This window comes from Capra hircus, chromosome 2, assembly GCF_001704415.2.
Source record: "Capra hircus breed San Clemente chromosome 2, ASM170441v1, whole genome shotgun sequence".
Classification (NCBI taxonomy): domain Eukaryota; kingdom Metazoa; phylum Chordata; class Mammalia; order Artiodactyla; family Bovidae; genus Capra; species Capra hircus.
Window position 1 is genome coordinate 5,147,664 of NC_030809.1, and position 19,131 is coordinate 5,166,794.

The 19,131-nt window shown below is 47.0% G+C and overlaps 1 non-coding gene across 1 annotated transcript; it reads left to right on the top strand.

Moving 5' to 3' along the window:
• LOC102189078 lies at positions 8,448–12,819 on the top strand. Its single transcript, XR_001918811.1, has 2 exons — positions 8,448–8,613; positions 11,896–12,819. It is a non-coding gene; the product is annotated as an uncharacterized LOC102189078 (transcript).

Sequence of the window (19,131 nt, forward strand, 5' to 3'; positions counted from 1 at the left end):
TGTTGTCAAGTGACCGAGCACGCCAGTTTGCCTGGGAGTGAGGGGATAGAAAAGGACTTTTCGTGGTTAAAACCAGGTGAAGGACTTCCTTGGTGGTCCAGTGGTTGAGACTTTGTGCTTCCACAGCAGGGATCACGGGTTCAATCCCTGGTCAGGGAACTAAGAGGCGTGACAGGGAAATAAACAAAAACAAACGGAGTGAGTTCTGGGAAGCTGGATGCCTTGCACAGCCACCTGCGCGATGATTGGCTTTTCAGCACAGGCCTAAAAGCACTGTAGAGGCTGCAGATACACCATCCTCAGCAGCCCCTTGGGAAGCTCGTGGTGGAGGGGGCATGGGCTGTGTATTTTCTGCTTCCACTGATGGGCTGGGGAAGAGGGACTGCAGGCTTTCATTCATTCAACAAGCATTCATTCCTTCAACCTGCGGAGAAGGCAACACGCTTCCTGCCCTGAAATGGCTCAATATTTACAAAGAAATGAGCAGAGCATATCAGAGTCATTCAGTAAACATTTACCGGGCACCTTCTCTGTTGAAAGTTCAGGGCTGAGAGAACAGAGGTGAGCTGGGCAAGCTCAGGGAGAGCTCTGGCTGCAGTGGGGGGCAGACGCAAACACAGATGTACATGCGAGGTGGAAGGTCAGGGCCCAGAGAGCCACCGCTGACATCCAGAGGACGCAAAAACAACGTAACTCTTTCACTCCTATTTCTCCTGAATACCTTGAAACACGGTTCCCACAAGGACACACAAATATAACCCTCAATGTTAACTTTGCTCCATTGCCCCTTCACTTAAAAAACTACACTTCTAAAAGATAAAAAAATCAAACAAACAAAAAAAAGTACACGTCTAGTGTTTAAAAATTAAAAGACACAACATGAGGAAGGTGAAGTCGCTCAGTTGTGTCCGACTCTTTGCGACTCCATGAACTGTAGCCCGCCAGGCTCCTCAGTCCATGGAATTTTCCAGGCAAGAGGACTGGAGTGGGTTGCCATTTCTTTCTCCAGGGGATCTTCCCGACAAATAATATATAAAACACCCACATAACTTCTCTCCACAATAAACAAATTTCACATTTTTGCTTCACATTTTCTAAGATAATAACTGTAGTTCAGGTGGAGGCCCTTTTGTACTCTATCCAAGGGTCTTCATCTTCACACTTGCGGGGTTGTCCACCCAGTATTACTGGTTTTCCCTTGGGGCTAGCAGAGCTTTGTGGCGCAGAGCCTCTTGCTGCCCCCTGATGGACATGTAGTAAGTGTTAGTTGCTCAGTCACGTCCAACTCTGCGACCCCAGGCACTGTAGCCTGCCAGGCTCCTCTCTCCATGGAATTCTCCACGCAAGAATACTGGAGTGGGATCTTCTTTCCTTCTCCAAGGGATCTTCCAGACCCAGGGATCGAACCCAGGTCTTCTGCATTGCAGGCAGATTCTTTACCATCTGAACCATCAGGGGAGTCCAATGCAAGAAATTTACTCTTGGTACGTCCCTGGTAGACCAGTGGTCAAGTCTCCCAGTTTCTACTGCAGGGGGCATGGGGTGTGATCCCTGGTGGGGGAACTAAGATCCTACATGCCAAGCTGTACGGCCCCTCAAAAAAAAAAAAGAAAGAAAGAAAAAAGAAATATACTCTTGTTGTAAGTATATATTATAAGCTGCTTGAGATTTTGGGTGTTTGTTACAGTGACATGGACCTAACCTATCCCCTCTCCTGACTGATAAATGGGGCTTGGTCCTTATCCTTCCACTCCTTGTTGTTATATTTAGATATAACTATCCATAAACCATATATTACATTTTTTTTTAGTTTTAAAAAAATAAATGCATGGCATCTTGCCATATTGATTTTCCATAACTTGCTTCCTTCACTAAATATTTCCAGCCAGTGGTTTTGAGGTCTACTCTATGCTAGTTTCTCTCTCTTCAGTTCATTGTTGTAGAGCATGCTATTGCCCAACAACAGCAGATATTTATCCTTCCCCTCTCCCGATGGACGTTTAGAACGGGGCCAGTTTCTCCTGATTTCAAACAGTGCTTCAGGGGACATCCTTGGATATATCTCCAGGCACGGATGAGAGTGGTCTTAGGGCATATTCCAAGAAATGGGATGGCGAAGCGGGAGAGTGTGCTCGTTTTCAGCTTCTCAGCTCAGTTCAGTGCAGTCGCTCAGTTGCATCCGACTCTGCCACCCCATGGACTGCAGCACGCCAGGCTTCCCTGTCCATCAAATTTTTCTCCAAAGTGATTGCATCAACAGTAACTCTTAACATTCTCGTTTTTCTTTGCCCATCCACTGGCTCCACATATTATAACTGCCCCACATTTTTCTCCTAAAACCACCCCTGGAATCTCAACCATTCCCCCTGAAACCCTCTCCTCCAGTCGCTATCCCCACTCCATCTCCCGCAAAAGCTCAGGAACTGGTCTGGCGAGGCCAGAGTGAGGGCAAGGAAGGGACTGAGTCCCTCCTTGGACTCAAAGACGTCCACAATCCAGGGGAGTGGGGAGGATGGGAGACAATGCCGGAGATATATGCAACTGTCAAAGGTTCCCAGGCCACTGTAGTATCTACTTCTTCCCGGTGGGTCAGGGCAGGCCCTCAGACAATTTTCCAAAAATAGTTTTAGGACAAAAAGCAGTCAAACATGTAAAATTCCATCCTGTGGCTGGGCAATGGGCCCTCAAGGGCCCTCCACCCAGCTTCAGGAGGAGGCTGAGGGCTATGACAACCTTCTCAGGTATGTGACCAACAGGGAGTTAGGACATCCTGCTAACTATACCTTTCAACTGTACCGAACTAAAAGGTTTTGTTAATTTGAAAAGAAAAAAAAAACAGCTTAAAAAATTCACTTTTTAAATCTTAAGAGTCAACAATTCCATTATCTTTTCCTTTTTCAGAATATTCACACTGGCTCAGGTTTAGAAACTTCCACTTTGGAAAAGATTTGTAAAAATCACCTACATTCCCATCTCTCTTCCACAACTGCTTCCATCATTTTGATATGTTTTCCTCCACTTCCCCCCACCCCCCATCCACTTCTTTTTCTTCCCATTTAGAAAACCGATCAACAGTTAGATTTGATGGGCATGGACTGAGCGCCTACTGGTATTCTGTGCCAGGCACGGGCAGAGGAGAATGAACCTAACTTGGGTCAGGCCCTCTCAAGCCCATAGTCTGGACGGGAAGCCAGGGTGGAGACTTGGCCTGGTGTTCTAATGGAGGCCCAGGGGGTTGCAGGGCCCGAGGGAGCTGGGGTCACCCTGCAGGGGGAAGCCTGGAGCACTTGACGGCCCTCAGATCCCAGTGATGAGGCAGCAAGGCATTCCTATCAAACATGAAGCTCTCAAGTCTTCTGTTGCCAATTATCAGCAGAGATGGTGCTGAGAAACCTTATTCTCTAAAAGCAGAGACGGTCAGAAACTTTGAGAACAGAGTATCCTTCTCTGGTGTGGAGGGTTGAAGCCAGATTTTTCGCGGAGAAGCAGCTGGGATTACCAACCCCAGTACAGAGCTTCAGATAAGGGGTTTCTGGACGCAATAGTCTATATTGATCTTAACTTTGTGCTGTCCAAGGAAACAAGACCAGGGATTTGCTTCTCAGCCCAAGTCAAATGTTAACCCTTCTCCACACAATGAGGTTTGCTCTGAGTCAATAGGGCTTCAGTTCATTTTCACGGAAATTCCACTCTTCTCCCTAATCCTATGATAAACCGGTCCCTTCCTTTGTTTGGCTCCTCTGGGTGTTGTCTCCCTTGCTGCATCAGGTTAATAAAGCAACCTAATTTTGTTAAATGTCCCCCCTGGCCTTTATCAGATTAGTTTGATCATAAAACCTAAGCCTTCTCTGTCCATTCAGTTATGCAGTGATTCATTCAGTCAATGTTTAGCCAGCCTATGTTCAGTGGTACGTGCTGGAGGCATGCTGAGAGAACAGTCAAGGTCCTTGGCCTTGTGGACCCTGCTTTTAGTGGAGGAGGAAAAAAAATGAACAGGTAATAAAAACGGGGTAACAGGGCTTCCCTAGTGGTCCAGTGGTTAAGAATTCGCCTGCCAATGCAGGGGACACAGGTTTGCTCCCTGGTCTGGGAAGTTCCATATGCATCGGGGCAACTAAGCCAGAGTTCCAGAACTACTGAGCCTGCGCTCTAGAGCGTGAACTCCACAAGAGGAGCGCTGCAGTGAGAAGCCTGCTCACTGCACCTGAAGAGTGGCCGGGGAACAGCAGTGAAGACCCGGCACTGATTATATTGGTTTATGAATCAATAGAAAGGAATAAAACCAAAACAACAACAATGAAAACTGGGTGTCAGGCTATAAAGGAACTGGATGGGTGCCTTTGGAAGGGCAGGGAATTCCAGTGGTTAGGGCTCCACCCTTCCACTGCATGGGGCATGGGTTTGATCTCTGGTTGGGGAACTAAGACCCCACATGTCAAGAAGCAAAAAAAAAAAAAAAAAAAGAGGAAGAAGAAGGGCAGGGCAGTGAAGGCTGCTTTAGGGAGGGTACGTTTGAGCTAGAACCTGGACGAGCAGATCTCCAAAGAAAGCACCACAAGCAGAGATCAGCAAAAGAGGTGAAGATGAGCTTGTGTGATGATGAGATTGTCAGGTGCATGGAATAACAAGGTCAGTGTGTCCTGTCTTTTGGTCCTTTCATACAGTTCAGGAGGTTCTCACGCAAGCATACTGGAGTGACTTGCCATTCCCTCCTTCAGTGGATCACGTTTTGTCAGAACCCTCCACTATCACCCATCCATCTCTCACGGCCCTACATGGCATGGCTCATCGCTTCACTGAGTTATTCAAGCCCTTTCACCACGACAAGACAGTGATCCATGAAGGGGTAACAGGAGCAGAAGACATCAAGAAAACAGAGCAAGAATACACAGAAGAATTGAACAAAAAAAGATCTTAATGACCCAGATAACCATGAGGCTGTGGGCACTTGTCCAGGGACAGACATTCTGGAGTGTGAAGTCAAGTGAGTCTCAGGAAGCACTGCTGACAATAAAACTAGTGGAGGTGATGACATTCCAGCAGAGCTATTTAAAATTCTAAAAGATGATGCTATTAAAGTGTTGCGCTCAATATGTCAGCAAATTTAGAAAACCCAGCAGTGGCCACAAAACTGGAAAAGGTCACTCCTCATCCCAGTTCCCAAGAAGGGCAGTACTAAAGATTACTCAAATCACCAGACAATTGCACTCATCTCCCATGGTAGTAAGGTTATGCTCCAAATCCTTCAAGCTAGGCGTCAGCATTATGTAAACCGAGAACATCCATATGTTCAGTCTGCGTTTAGAAAAGGCAGAACCAGGGATTAAATTGCCAACATCCACTGGATCATAAAGCAAGAGAATTCCAGAAAAACATCTACTGCTGTTGCATTAACTAGGCTAATGCCTCTGACTGTGTGGATCATAACAAACTGTGAAAAATTCTTAAAGAGATGGCAATGCCAGACCATCTTACCTGTCTCCTGAGAAACCTGTATGCAGATCAAGAAGCAACCACTAGAGCCCTGTATGGAACAACTGACTTGTTCAAGATCGAGAAAGGAATACAAGGCTGTTTATTGCACCATGCTTATTTAGCTTATACACAGAACATATCATGCAAAACGCTGGGCTGTATGAATTACAAGCTGAAATCAAGATTGCCAGGAGAAATATCAACAACATCAGATATGCAGATGATACCATTCTAATGGCAGAAAGCAAAGAGGAACTAAACAGCCTCTTGATGAGGGTGAAGGAGGAGAGTGAAAAAAGCTGGTTTAAAACTCAGTATTAAAAAAACTAAGATTATGGCAACTAGTCCCATCACTTCATGACAAATAGAAGGGGAAAAGAGGAAGCGGTGATAGATTTCCTCTTCCTGGGCTCTAGAACCACTGTGGATGGTGACTGCGGCCATGACTGCTTCTTGGCAGGAAAGCTATGCCAGACCTTGACAGTGTGTTAAAAAGCAAAGACGTCCTTTTGCCAACAAAGGTCCATATAGTCAAGGCTATGGTCTCTCCAATAGTCATGTATGGGTGTGACAGCTGGACCATAACGAAGGCAGAGTGCCAAAGAATTGATGCTTTTGAATTGCAGTGCTGGAGAAGACTCTTGAGAATCCCTTGGACAGCAAGGAGATCAAACCAGTCCATCTTAAAGGAAATCAATCCTGAATACTCATTGGAAAGACTGATGCTGAAGTTGAAGCTCGCCTGATGTGAACAGCAGATTCATTTGAAACGATCCTGATGCTGGGAATGATCGAGGGCAGAAGGAGAAGAGGGCAACAGAGGATGAGATGGTTGGATGGCATCACCGATTTAATGGACATGAACTTGGGCAAACTCTAGGAGATGGTGAGGAACAGGGAAGCCTGGCATGCTGCAGTCTATGGGGTCACAAAGAGTTGGACACAACTTGGCGACTGAACATCAGTGTGTCAACTGATGGAGTGAACAGGAGGGTGGGGAGAGATGAGGGAATAGAGCAAAATACAAAGTTTAAACTTTTCTCTCAATGACACAATAATCGTATGCAGAACCACAATGTACATACTTTTCTTATCAACCTATAGAATTGGAGCTGCTCTGGGACCCAAAGGGCTGTCCCCCTTCTCCGCCGTCCCTCTTACCCGAGCAGTTTTCTGAAGCATTCCCAAAGAACCTAAGAATTGAAGGGGGGAATGACAATTGGAAGTTCCTGATGCAGATGGTGATTGGAGCCATGAAATTAAAAGACGCTTACTCCTTGGAAGGAAAGTTATGACCAACCTAGACAGCATATTAAAAAGCAGAGATATTACTTTGCCAACAAAGGTCCTTCTAGTCAAGGCTATGGTTTTTCCAGTGGTCATGTTTGGATGTGAGAGTTGGACTGTGAAGAAAGCTGAGCACTGAAGAATTGATGCTTTTGAACTGTGGTGTTGGAGAAGACTCTTGAGAGTCCCTTGGACTGCAAGGAGATCCAACCAGTCCATTCTAAAGGAGATCAGCCCTGGGTGTTCTTTGGAGGGAATGATGCTGAAGCTGAAACTCCAGTACTTTGGCCACCTGATGAGAAGAGTTGGCTCATTGGAAAAGACTCTGATGCTGGGAGGGATTGGGGGCAGAAAGGGACAACAGAGGATGAGATGGTTGGATGGCATCACCGACTCGATGGACGTGAGTATGAGTGAACTCTGGGAGTTGGTGATGGACAGGCAGGCCTGGCGTGCTGCGATTCATGGGGTTGCAGAGAGTCGGACACGACTGAGCGACTGAACTGAACTGAACTGAATCTAGTTCAACCCCCTCATTTTACAGATGGGAAAACCAAGGCAAAGAGGAGGTAAATGTGGATACTGCACTGTAGGAGTGAGTGGGGGAAAGACCCGCAGTCACTAGGGGAGGTAGGGGTAGGGCCATGGCAAGGAGCCCTGGTTCTCCAACCACCTACTTGAGTACCTAGCCATCTAGGAGTTTATGGAAGACAAAAGGCGTATCTTCCCTTCCCCAAGGACACTGGGTCTGGGGTGATAACCCAGCAGGAGGCACTGAGGCGCCCCCCTTAATTTCCTAGGCCATCTCATCTAGATAGGAGAACGCAAAGGCCAAGTTCCTTCCCTTCAGGATTAAGAGCAAACTAGGAAGGCTGCCTTGGTTAGCATCTCTGCACTTCCTCTAACAGGCTGTGCTATTTAACCTGTGTGCCCAGACTCAAAAACCGCCTTAGTAAAAATCTGAAATTTCAGTTCCTGCGGCATTACTCACTCAACGGACATGAGTCTGAGTAAACTCTGGGAGTTGGTGATGGACAGGGAGGCCTGCCCTGCAACAGGCCATGGGGTCGCAAAGAGTCTGACACAACTGAGCGACTGAACTGGACCACTGCAATTGGGAAGGTCTTGAGGAAGAGACACACAGGACTAAGATTTAGCCTCCTACGCACAAAGGGCCTCCCCCAAGAGGGACTGCCAAGGTCCCACGGGAAAATGCCCCACTCTCTGGGTGGGCCTAAGTGGGTACATGGAGACACCTAATAGGCTGCGCCCTCTGTCCATCTGGAGTGGCTCTACGGGAAGCCACACCGACCACTGTCTCCCAGCAGCAGCCAGCCAGCCCTCCAATTTGGTTTCTTTGCTCTGGGTGGTGCAAAGGATCAAGGGTGTAACCTCAGGGTGGGGCGCTGACTCAGCTGCGGGCAGGCTCGAGGAGTGTGTCAATTCCTGCTGCATCCTCTTTCCATTCTGTTGGGCAAAAAACTGCTGGTCAGAAAGGCAAAGGCCTCCCCTGCACTGGAAGAGCTCCTAGGCCGGACGCACCTCTTCGCTCAGTCGGGAGGATTGGGGACCGAGGGAGGCCAAGAGACCAGCAGGGGTTAAGACCATGGAGTTACAGGGCACCGCCAAGGCCTAGAGAGACCCCGCCTCCCCCCGCCCCCCCGCCTTGGAACCCAGTTTCCCCTTCCGTTTCCAGCTTCCGGGCGGGGCGCGACTTCCGGTTCCGGCGGTGGGCTACAAAGCTCGGCGCCGAGCAGCTGATTTCTCTTTCCCGGAGCCGGTGGCGGGGCTTGGCGTTTCGCTCCTCTCCTTCCCCCCGTTCACCCGGCCTTCCGAGGGGCACCTGCGCAGGTGAACGCCCCTCCCCGCCCCCTGCACCTCCCTCCTCCGCCGCGCACCGCTGGGTGGGAGCGGGCGGCCGGGGCGGCGGCCGTGGGAGTGGGGAGGCCCTCGCCTGTGGGGTGTGCCGGCTGGTCGGCCTGACGTGGCCTTGGGGCCCCGCTAAATGTCCCAGAGAGGAGGGCGTCCAGTTCTGGATTCCCCAGATGGGCCTTTTCCGGCCGGATCTCGGCCGTCTGAACCGCGCCCAGGTGGTGGGAGGAGTCGGACCCAGGCCCCTGCAGAGACGCCGGGGATTTTTCTTCTGGGCTGGGTGGTCCCGCCACTTCCTAGCCTTGTGACCTTGGGCAAGTCCCCTTTCTCCGAGCCTCAGTTTGTTTATCTGTGAAGTGGAAATGACAGTAACGGCCCTACTGGGTTGTCGGGCAGGACTCGATGACGGAAAGCTACTGAGGACCGTGTGGCCTGTAAAATTCAACAAATGGAGAGGTGGAAGCTGCTTGTTAAAATGGAGACAACTGGGGCGTTAGAGAGTCTTATCGAGAGTTTAACCTGAGTCGCTAAGAGAATCACGTAGAGAATGTGAAACGCACAGTATCAGATAGGAGATAAGGGTTCCCTAAGCTGGAATTACTGACTGGTGAGGATAAGCATTCTGTATGGCAGGTGGCCTTCTCAAGCTGATTGGGTTTGGAAGCTGGGTAAATCATGGAGCTGATATTCATCTTCCAAAGCCAGCTTTGAAAACTGGCCTGTTGACAGTTGAGACTGTTCCTAGACGTCGGGTTTGGGAATGAGAAGTAGTAAAAGGGTGTTTTCCTAAGTGGATTAGGGGTTTTCTCTCAGAACAGTTTTGAGCTGGAGGGGAAACCCTGAAGTGTTTTCTCCCTCTTGAGTTGTCATGAAAGTAGCATAGATGTAGTAAAAAAGAAGACAGTACAGAAAGGGATAAGAAAAATGTTTCCGCTTTCACTGTTCTGCTTCTCAGAGGTAAAAGAACTTTGATAACCTTCCTGGTACTGTTTATAGATACATCGGGTCATATATGCTTACCTGTATGTGCTTCTAATTTCCCCAGATGAGATTACACTATACATACTGATCTGCACCTGGCCGAGGGGTGCTATATTATGGAGAACTTTACATATCGGCTCTCATAGGCCTCTTTTATTTCTTCCAAGGCTGCATAGTATTCTGCTGAGTGGCTGACGGTACTTTAATCATTTCCCTGTTGATAAGGGCTTCCCTGTGGCTCAGTGGTAAAAGAATCTGCCTGCAGTGCAAGGGACACAAGAGACTCTGGGTGGGGAAAACCCCATGGAGAAGGAAATGGCAGCCGACTCCAGTATCTTGCCTGGAAAATCGCTTGGACAGAGTAGCCTGGTGGGCTACAGTCCATGGGGTCTTGAAAGAGGTGGACACAACTTAGCGACTATACAACAACATCTTAACCACATTCCTGTTGATGGCTTAAGCTGTTCCCAAGATTTTGCTTTCATACAGTGTTTCATCCAACCTTTCCTTGACTATTTCCCTTTTATTCAAGGCACCCCTGAGTTTGGGGTGTATTCTGCTTTTGTCCTTCTCATCACCCTGGGATAGTTAACTTATTTTGAGGCATGAGAAACACCCTGTTGATTGAACAGAAACCCAGATAATAAGGGAAGTGATATATTCCCAAAATACTGCTACCCAGTTTAGAATCAATTCAGAGCTCCTAGAGGGACTTTCCTGGTGGTCCTGTGGCTAAGACTGTACTCCCAGTGTAGGAGGCCTGGGTTCAATCCCTGGTCAAGGAACTGGGTTCTACTTGCCATAACTAAGAGTTCTCATGCTGCAACTAAAGATCCTACATGCCTCAAGTAAGACCTGGTGCAGCCAAATAAATAAATATTTTTTTAAAAAGTTCTAGGAAATGAATCAGTGAACGTTTAGAGACGAGGAACCAAGAACCATTTAACTCAAGGCAGCTGGTCAGTGTTAACGATTGTTGGCTTCTATAAATTGTTACCTAGAGGACAGATTTGAGACTCTTTGATGTAGGAAGGATTTTAAATCTCAACACTTCTGCAGTGTTGATACAATAAGAAAGAACTGATCCTTGGGGGAGGTGGTAATAATGAAAAAAAGGTGGTCTGTGTAAAGTGACTTCATAGGGATTATAATCTTTGATTGGACATCCCTGCTGTGACAGTATAGTCATTTCTATACTGTTATCTGGCTTCCCTGGTGACTCAGAGGTTAAAGTGTGTGCCTGGAATGTGGGAAACCCTGGTTCGATCCCTGGGTTGGAAAGATCCCCTGGAGAAGGAAATGGCAACCCACTCCAGTACTCTTGCCAGGAGAATCCCATGGAGGGAGGAGCCTGGTAGGCTACAGTCCATGGGGTCCCAAAGAGTGGGACACGACTGAGTGACTTCACTTTCATACTGTTATCTTACGTCTCTTTTTTTGTTTTAAATTAACCTAGAATGTGGTTTTCCTGTAAATAATCCCTCTTTGGACTGGGCCCTAGCCTAAATGAAGCAAAACCTTTTTCCCCCCAGCTTTTCACAGGTGTTTGATTACCTGTCAGACACCCTCCATCTCCCTTTGTCCCACTACCTCTGGTTTGCTAATCCTGGAGCTCTCAAACATCTAACGAGTCAGAAATCCATGCTACAAGGATTCTTACAAGTTCAGTTCCTCATTCTTTGAGGGAGCTTAGGATCTTGATCTTAATATAAAAGCTTTTTCCCTTTTTTTTAATTGTCATAGACTCCGCCCTAAAGTATTTTTTTAACACTTGCTATTCTTTCATCATCATAAAAGACAGGAGGAGATAGAAAAGACGACAGAGTATATGAAAACGAACAGACATTTTTTCCCTCTATTTTAGCGTTTCTTCGTAATTTGCTTCTAAGCATAGCAAATACTCCATAAAAGTGGTTGGAGGAAGCAAACCATGATTTTAAAGACTTCCCCCCCTACAAGTCACGTGCATATGTTTGTATTGGCGAGGGGGAACTGAATGAAAGATTTTTCCAGCTAGCAAGGCCAGCATTCTTGACTCTCTCTGCCTTGAGAATCTACTACATCTTACATTTTGGTAAACTGTAGACAAACTTTCTCAACTGTGTCCATTGATCCAGCAAGAGGAAACAAAAGCGGAATTTCTCATAACTTTATTAAGATTGAAAAGTTATTGGAACCTAGGTCTCTCCTAGTTGGTGGACCAGATCCTTGAGATCAGGGAGGTTTTAACATCCTTTAAGATTTGTTTTTGTTGAGCCTGACTTTTCTCTTTGTGCCTAGGAGTCTGAAAAATCCTTTTGCAGAGTTTTAGGATGGAGACTGAAGGGTGTCCAGAGATGCAAAGAGATGGAGAAGTCCAGAATGATGAAATAAGGTCACCATCAAATGAGAGGATGACTGAGGAGCCAGAAGGCATCCTGATAGCGCCGCCCCAGGTCCAGGTTCCACCAGAGAGCCTGGATGAAGACTCTGAAGATGACCTGGAGACCGTGCCCCGAAGGAGTCCTCTCAACCCTGCAGCCTCCAGGCAGAGGTTCCGGGAGTTCCGCTATGAAGATGCAGCTGGGCCCAGGGATGTCCTGAGACATCTCCAAGAGCTTGCTGGACAGTGGCTGCGACCTGATATTCACACAAAGGAGCAGATTGTGGAAATGCTGGTGCAGGAGCAATTCCAGGCCGTCCTCCCTGAGGAGCTCAGAGCTTGGGCACTGAGGTGTCAGCCTGGGGTCAGAATCACTGGCTAAAATCTCACTGCTTCTTTTTCAGCCTACATATGAGAAGTGACCAAAGGCTCTCTGTTGCAAATCCAACTACAGTCATGAGAAATCTGAACCTTGATTTTCTTTGAGCTTGCCTTTGCTAGCTGTAATAAGAATCAATGAAAACCTTTTTTTTTTTTTTTTGCCTGAAGCAGCTCTATTTCCTGGCACTGCGAACTCCAAAATGAGTTTCCCTGCCCTCTTGTAAGGACAATCAGTCTGCTGCTTGTTTTTGCTCTGCTGAATGCATCCCTTTTTGCACTTTGTGACACGCTTTAATATATAGTTTTTATGTATCCAAAGAGATGATTGCTTCAACTTTAATATTCTTGATTCTCGCTGTGGTGGCTTGAATGGAAGCTTCTGTAACCCCGCCAGTAACTCATTTGGGGTGTCCTTGAAATATTAAAGTTTGATTCTTAATAAAAATGTCCTGTGGTGATTTGCCAGTCTGGCTCTTAGTTGTCAGCATTTGAGAAAGGTGGGATAATTATCGGGAGTAGATGTGAGCTGCAGATAAGAACTATGTAGCGTTTGCTGAGCTGGCGAATAGGAACAGGCCTGGCCTTTGTTTTCAGGGTCAGCGTCTAAATTCGGCAAAACTGAGAAGGGGGAAAGAGGTCAGAAGAGGTAAGTAACTCAGGTGGGGCTGTTTGATTTGCTCTGTGTCCATTTCCTTATCTTCCTCAGCTCATCTTCCTTCTAGAGGACCAAACCATCTGAGGTTCTGTTCTTTCTGGAACAGAGGTCATCCTGGCTTTTTGTGTGTAGAGTCCTGTACTTTGGTATGCAGCTGAAACAACAGTAGCTGTGGTGGTGACAGGTAGAGAGGAAACAGCAGCTCCTTCCCCAGCATGACCCAGTCTTGAGGAACCTTTCTGCCTCTGCAGCCTGGCTTTTGGGATAGGGGTGGTTAGCTCCACTGTGGAGCTTGAATTCGATTCTGCTCATGTTTGTTGAGTACTTCTGTGCCTTTGGGACTCTTGATGCTAGAATCCCAGGTGGCGCAGCAGTAGAGAATCTGCCTGCCAGTGCTGGGGACTCGGGTTCAGTCCCTGGGTGGGGAAGATAACCTGGAGAATCCCATGGACCGAGGAGCCTGGCAGGCTACAGCCCATAGGGTTGCAGAGTCAGAAATGACTGAGCACACGCAAACGTAAACCCCAGTTTCAGGGAATCACCTGGTGGCACAGTGACTAGGAATCCGCCTGCCACTGCAGGAGACGTGAGTTCGACCCCTGATTGGGGGAGATCCCACGTACCTGAGAGCATCTAAGACCCTGTGCCGTAGCTGCTGAGCCCATGTGCTGCAACTGCTGAAACCTTTGTGCTCTAGAGCCTGTGCTCTGCAACACGAGAGGCCACTGCAAAGAAATCTGCACAGCAACGAAGAGCAGCCCTCGCTTGCCGCAGTTAGAGAAGGCCCTCACAAAGCAATGTACACCCAGTGCAGCCATAAATAAAAAATTCAAATATATAATATAAAGCCCAACTTTAAGGGAATCTATTGTTTCTAAGGAGAGGAAGAAGCCATCAAAATACATCATTAGAAATGCTGGAGTAAAACTAGCCTTTTTTGGCATCTGATTTTGAGACAGCACTAAAAAAACATTTTGTGTTTTTTTTTTTTTTTTTTTAAAGAAGAAATAGCCGAGTCAGGGAAGCGGCATTTTTATTGAACTTTAGTAGGAGTCAGAGATCACTGGACAGAAGGCACACCTTTTGTAAAGGCCTTTACAATGGGAATGGGAGGGCGTACAGTATTTGGGAAATAACTCTTTCATTGACTGGGTTAAGCTCTCAAGTAAGATTTAACATTGGCAATGGAGTAACAGTGATAGAGTCATAGTATCTTCAGCACTTCCATTTGTTCCGAACATTCTGAAGGTATTTCCTTTAATCTGCAGGGATTAGGAACTCCAGGGGTTAAAGAATTTCCTGACCTGCTCTAGTTTCTCAGATGCTTTGACGGCCTAGAATTTAGGATGCAAGTAAAGGACTAGAGTTCCAAGTAGACTGAAATGTTTTCATCTGTGGGATTTTAAAACAGATGAGATTTCCTGAATCCCTTAGCATAGATTTTTCAACCTTGGCAATCTGGGGCCAGGTAATTCCTTTTTGTGGGGGCTTGTCCTGTGGATTCTAGGGTATTTAACAGCATCTTTATCCTCTGCTCACTAGACTAGAGTAACATCTGCTAGGTGTGACAACCAAAAATGCCTCCTTTGCCCTTGGTTGAGAACCACTGACTTTGAGTGGGAGACTTCATCCAGACGTGTCCCAGATTATACTTTGGTCCACGGTCTCTTAAGCTTAACAGCAGACTGAGAAGCTGTTGGAAGACTGGTGTAGACTGGGCTTTGTGGTTCCTTTTTTTTCCCGCTTCAAATTTTCTATTGGAGGATAATTGTAAAGCACTCTCCTGTGTGTGAGATATTTCTTTGGCTTTTTTCATCTTTATCTTGAAAGTGAAAGTCGCGCAGTTGTGTCCCACTTTTTGCGACCCCATGGACTATACAGTCCATGGAATTTTCCGGGCCACAATATTGGAGTGGGTAGCTTCTCCCTTCTCCAGGGGATCTTCCCAACCCAGGGATTGAACCCGGGTCTCCTGCATTGCAGGCGGATTCTTTACCAGCTGAGCCACACAGGAAGCCCAATCTAAAATAACATGTCTTAGATTCATTTGACAAAAAGTATGAAAAAAACAAGCCTGGTACATACTCTCACTTCCTAGGTAACTCCTGTTAGCGTTTTTAAATTATAAGATACAAGCGTCCTGTGCTGCCTGTGTCTCCTTTCCTCTTTCTGCCTCCCCAGCACATGGTAAGCTCTCTGAAAGCAGGGTCGGCGTCTGCTTTGTCCTCTACCCGAGGAGTTCCCAGCCTTCAGGATCTAATGCCTGACAGTCTGAGGTGGAGTTGATGTAATAATAACAGAGATAAGGTATACAGTTAATGTAAAAAAAAATTAATTTGCATGTGTATAGAAAAGTCCAAGGATATAAGAGGAAAATGTAAAGGCTGTCTTCACATTAACAGTTTTGCAGATAGACATGTATGTGCCCACATATGCATATATCACCCTGCCTTTTTTTTTTTTTTTTTTTTGGACCACGCTGTGTGGCATATGGGATCTTAGTTCCCCGACCAGGGATTGAACCCATGGCTCCTGCAGTGGAGGTACAGAGTCTTAGCCACTGGACTGCCGAATTGCCAGAGAAATCCTTTTTTATTTACACAAAATACATTATGAATGTTTGTATAGTTTTCTTGCCCAGTAAGCCTTAGCAGTCTTTTGTTATCAACATAAAAAGATTTATTAAAAAAAAATTTTTTTTAGCAGTTGCATAGTATTCTGTATGGCTAATACCTAGCCTTACACTTTTCAGTAAAAAATGCAAGGCAGGGGGTTTAGATACAGAGGTGAACCTCCAAAGCACAAGTGAGGCTTACAGAGGTAAGTGAGAGAGCCAGAACTCAAATCGGAACTGGTGAAATGCCCAGCACTATCTCCCAGCAACCTGCTAGTACCAACACTTTCTCATGGAAGTGAACTTGTAGATGCAAATCCTTACCCCAAACAAACCCAGTAAGAGGAGAAGCTCCAGTTAATCTCCATTCCATCTGGCCCTAGTCCCATGCCCTTGCCACGAGGTCACGCTGCCTGGTTACTAAAAAGTAAACCAACTTCAAGGGTTTCTCGGGCCCTGTGGAGATTTGGGAAGACAGTCACTCCCCATCTCTAGTGCCGCTCCTCCAGAGGTGGTTCCCATGCTTTCTCTACCCCGTAGAGTAGTTCTCACCGCTGCCAGTCACTGTCATTTCTGGAGTCAATCTAGATACCAATTCTAAAGAACCCTGTTTATTTCTACTATTTACTTTTTGGCTGCACTGGGTCTTCATTGCTGCCTGTGGCCTTTCTCTAGTTGTAGCAAGCAGGGGTTACCCTTCGTTGAGGTGCACGACTTCTCATCGCCGTGGCTTCGCTTTGCAGAGCATGGGCCCTAGGTGCGCAGGCTCAGTAGTTACAGCGCACGGGCTTAGTTGCTCCGAGGGAATGTGGAATCTTCCTGGATCAGGCATCAAACCAGCGTTCCCTGCATCGGTAGGTGGGTTCTTAACCACTGGACCACCAGGGACATCCAAGAACGCTTTAAATTCTGCGAATGATGGGGCAAGAGGAGGGAGAATGTAGAGGAGCTGGAGGGGAGCATTTCTAACATGTCTCATGTGTCTGACTTGCCCTCTGTGATTATTTTGACTCCAGTTCCACAGTTTCATCTAGTCACTGAAAAGCAGCCAGATGGCTGCTGGTGAAAACCAGTGTACGGACCACAAGGTAATATGAGATTCCTAGCAACTGGCTGGAGCCATGGAAAAATATGTCATCTGTTGGGCAACTGCACCCTGAGCAGTGAGTGGGTGCCAGTCCCTGGTTGCTGGAAAGGAGGCCAACTCCAGGGGCTGGGGTGGGGCAGAGTCCCCCACTCGTGGTGGTGAGAATTCAAGCACATCTGGCCTTCCTCAGAGCACCCCGTGCGGTCAGTTTCCAAAGGCAGCTCACTACAGCTCTCTTGACAACGAGTTGACTATTTTGCTAAGCATTTTCCACCCACCACCATGCATTTATTGGCCATTTCCCCTTGGCCTGAAACGTCCCACCCCTCTGCCTCCCGCGTCTTTGCCAGCCTACTCCTATTCATTGTTTATGACGCAGATAGCCGTGGTCACCTTCACGAAGCCTTCTGTGATTTCTGCCTTGAATCAGCATTTGAATCCCTCTTGTGCGCTCCTGTAACACCTTCCCTCTAGTTCTGCGTCCCTGCTCATTCAGCAAACATGCACTGTGTACCCAGCGCGCCAAGGCCGTGCTAAGGATCACATGCAGTGTCTAGTTTGTGTCCCTAGCAGATTGTGAACCCCACGTAGAGGGAATCTGTTCCTGGCCTCCAACACATGACCTGCACGTGACATCCTCTAGAAATAGTTTATTTTGTAGAAGACACATGATTGCTGCCTGATTTAAGGTGCTTCCTTCTTAGTGAACACAAATGACTGGAATTCATGGGAAACGAGGGAGTGAGATTATTAAATCCTGTTTAATTGGAGATTAAATTGTTTAATTGGAGATTATTATTGCCCCTGTTTAAAATGGAGATGATGGTGAAAATAAACCCCTGAAGAAAAGAGGAAGGTTTCACTCAGTCTTCACTGGGGTGGCTGGCTTCCCTCTCCGTTTTGCACCTGATTTTGCAGTGAGGTGAAGTTAAAACAGCCCTTGGCTGGCTCTGTTTGAAAGCTCCAGGGCCCCCTGGGTGCCTAGCAACAAGCTGACTGCCCAGAATAGTGATTTTGAAGCTGGGCGTGTCTTCTGGGCAGGAAGCCACCAACACCACCAGAGCAGCCAGGGCCTCCCCTTCACTTCCTCTGGGCCGAAGCTCCGCCTTCACTTGGGGCCAGAACTAAGTGTTTTGGAGCCCTGTCTTAGCACAGATGGGATGTTCCTAGCAAAGGTAACTCCCGCCCTTTCAAGGTGTGTGATCTCAGACAAGTCTTGTCACCTCTCTGAGCTCCAGTTCCCACACCTGTCTTGTTTCATATCCACAGCTAGGGTCACCCTTGTGCAGCACAGAGGCATCCTGTATATGCTACTTTCTGGGATAAATAGTCTATATCGTAGCTGAATCTGCTTGGTAAAGGGAAGGGTCATCGAGTGATTCCTTCTCAGCTGTCTCTTCGATCTTTTCCTTCCTGAGCCCATCTCTCAAACAGCTCCATCTCCTCATTCCTCATTTCTCTATGTAAAATCCTCTTTTTATCTTCTCACTCCTCCCCACCCCTCTCCTCATTTCTTATCTTATCCCCAGGCATTAGACCTCAGCGTTGAAAAAAGCCTACACTTCTTAAAAAAAAAAAAAAGTGTTTTAGTGTATAGGCCATTGCTAGTGTGTCGTGACCTTTAATTTTTAAGATTTAGATATAACAGGCATCCTGTAAAACACACAGATCTTAATTTCATGACTCAATGAATTTATCCAGAGTGGGCATACTCCTCTGACCACCTTCAGATGAAGATACAGGATTTAACCAGCTCCCCTGGAAGTCTCCCTCATACTGTTCCCGAGTTATCAGCCCCCCGAAAGATAACTGTCATGCTTTCTATCGCCCTAGAGCAGTGCTGCTGAAGCTAGTGGGCAAAGACAGGGCGCGCTGTTTTGTGTCTGGTTTCTTACATCCAGCATCGTGTCTCTATAATTTGTCCGTCCCCCGAGCATCCTGCTTTTCTGTGTCTGTGAACCTGGACACGCCTGTTCTTTCCAGCAGGAAGCGTCTGTTCTGCTGACACGCCCTATCCTGGCCTGACCAGTCTGTGCAAGTCCTCTAGACTCAGATCAAATCTCCCTCCTTTGGGAAGTCTGTGGTCAGCTCTGGATTTGAATCCCAGAGCTTCTGTCTACCGGGTGTATGATTTCGGCCATGGCTTACTGACCTCTTCACTCCTCACTGCTGTTGAAGATCATGGTTTCTAGAGTTCTTATGAATTTCAAATGCGGTAGTACATATTAAATACTAAGAACAATAGCTGGAATCTAGGAAATGCTTAGGAAATATTACATATAACTATTGTGAATACTCTTCTTATGTCCGCAGATTCTTGTACACCCCCCCCATCTTAACACTTACCTTGATTATTGTTTGTTCCACTGTGTGACCTTAGTTCTTTAAGTGGGAATTGTATCTTCATTCATGGTATT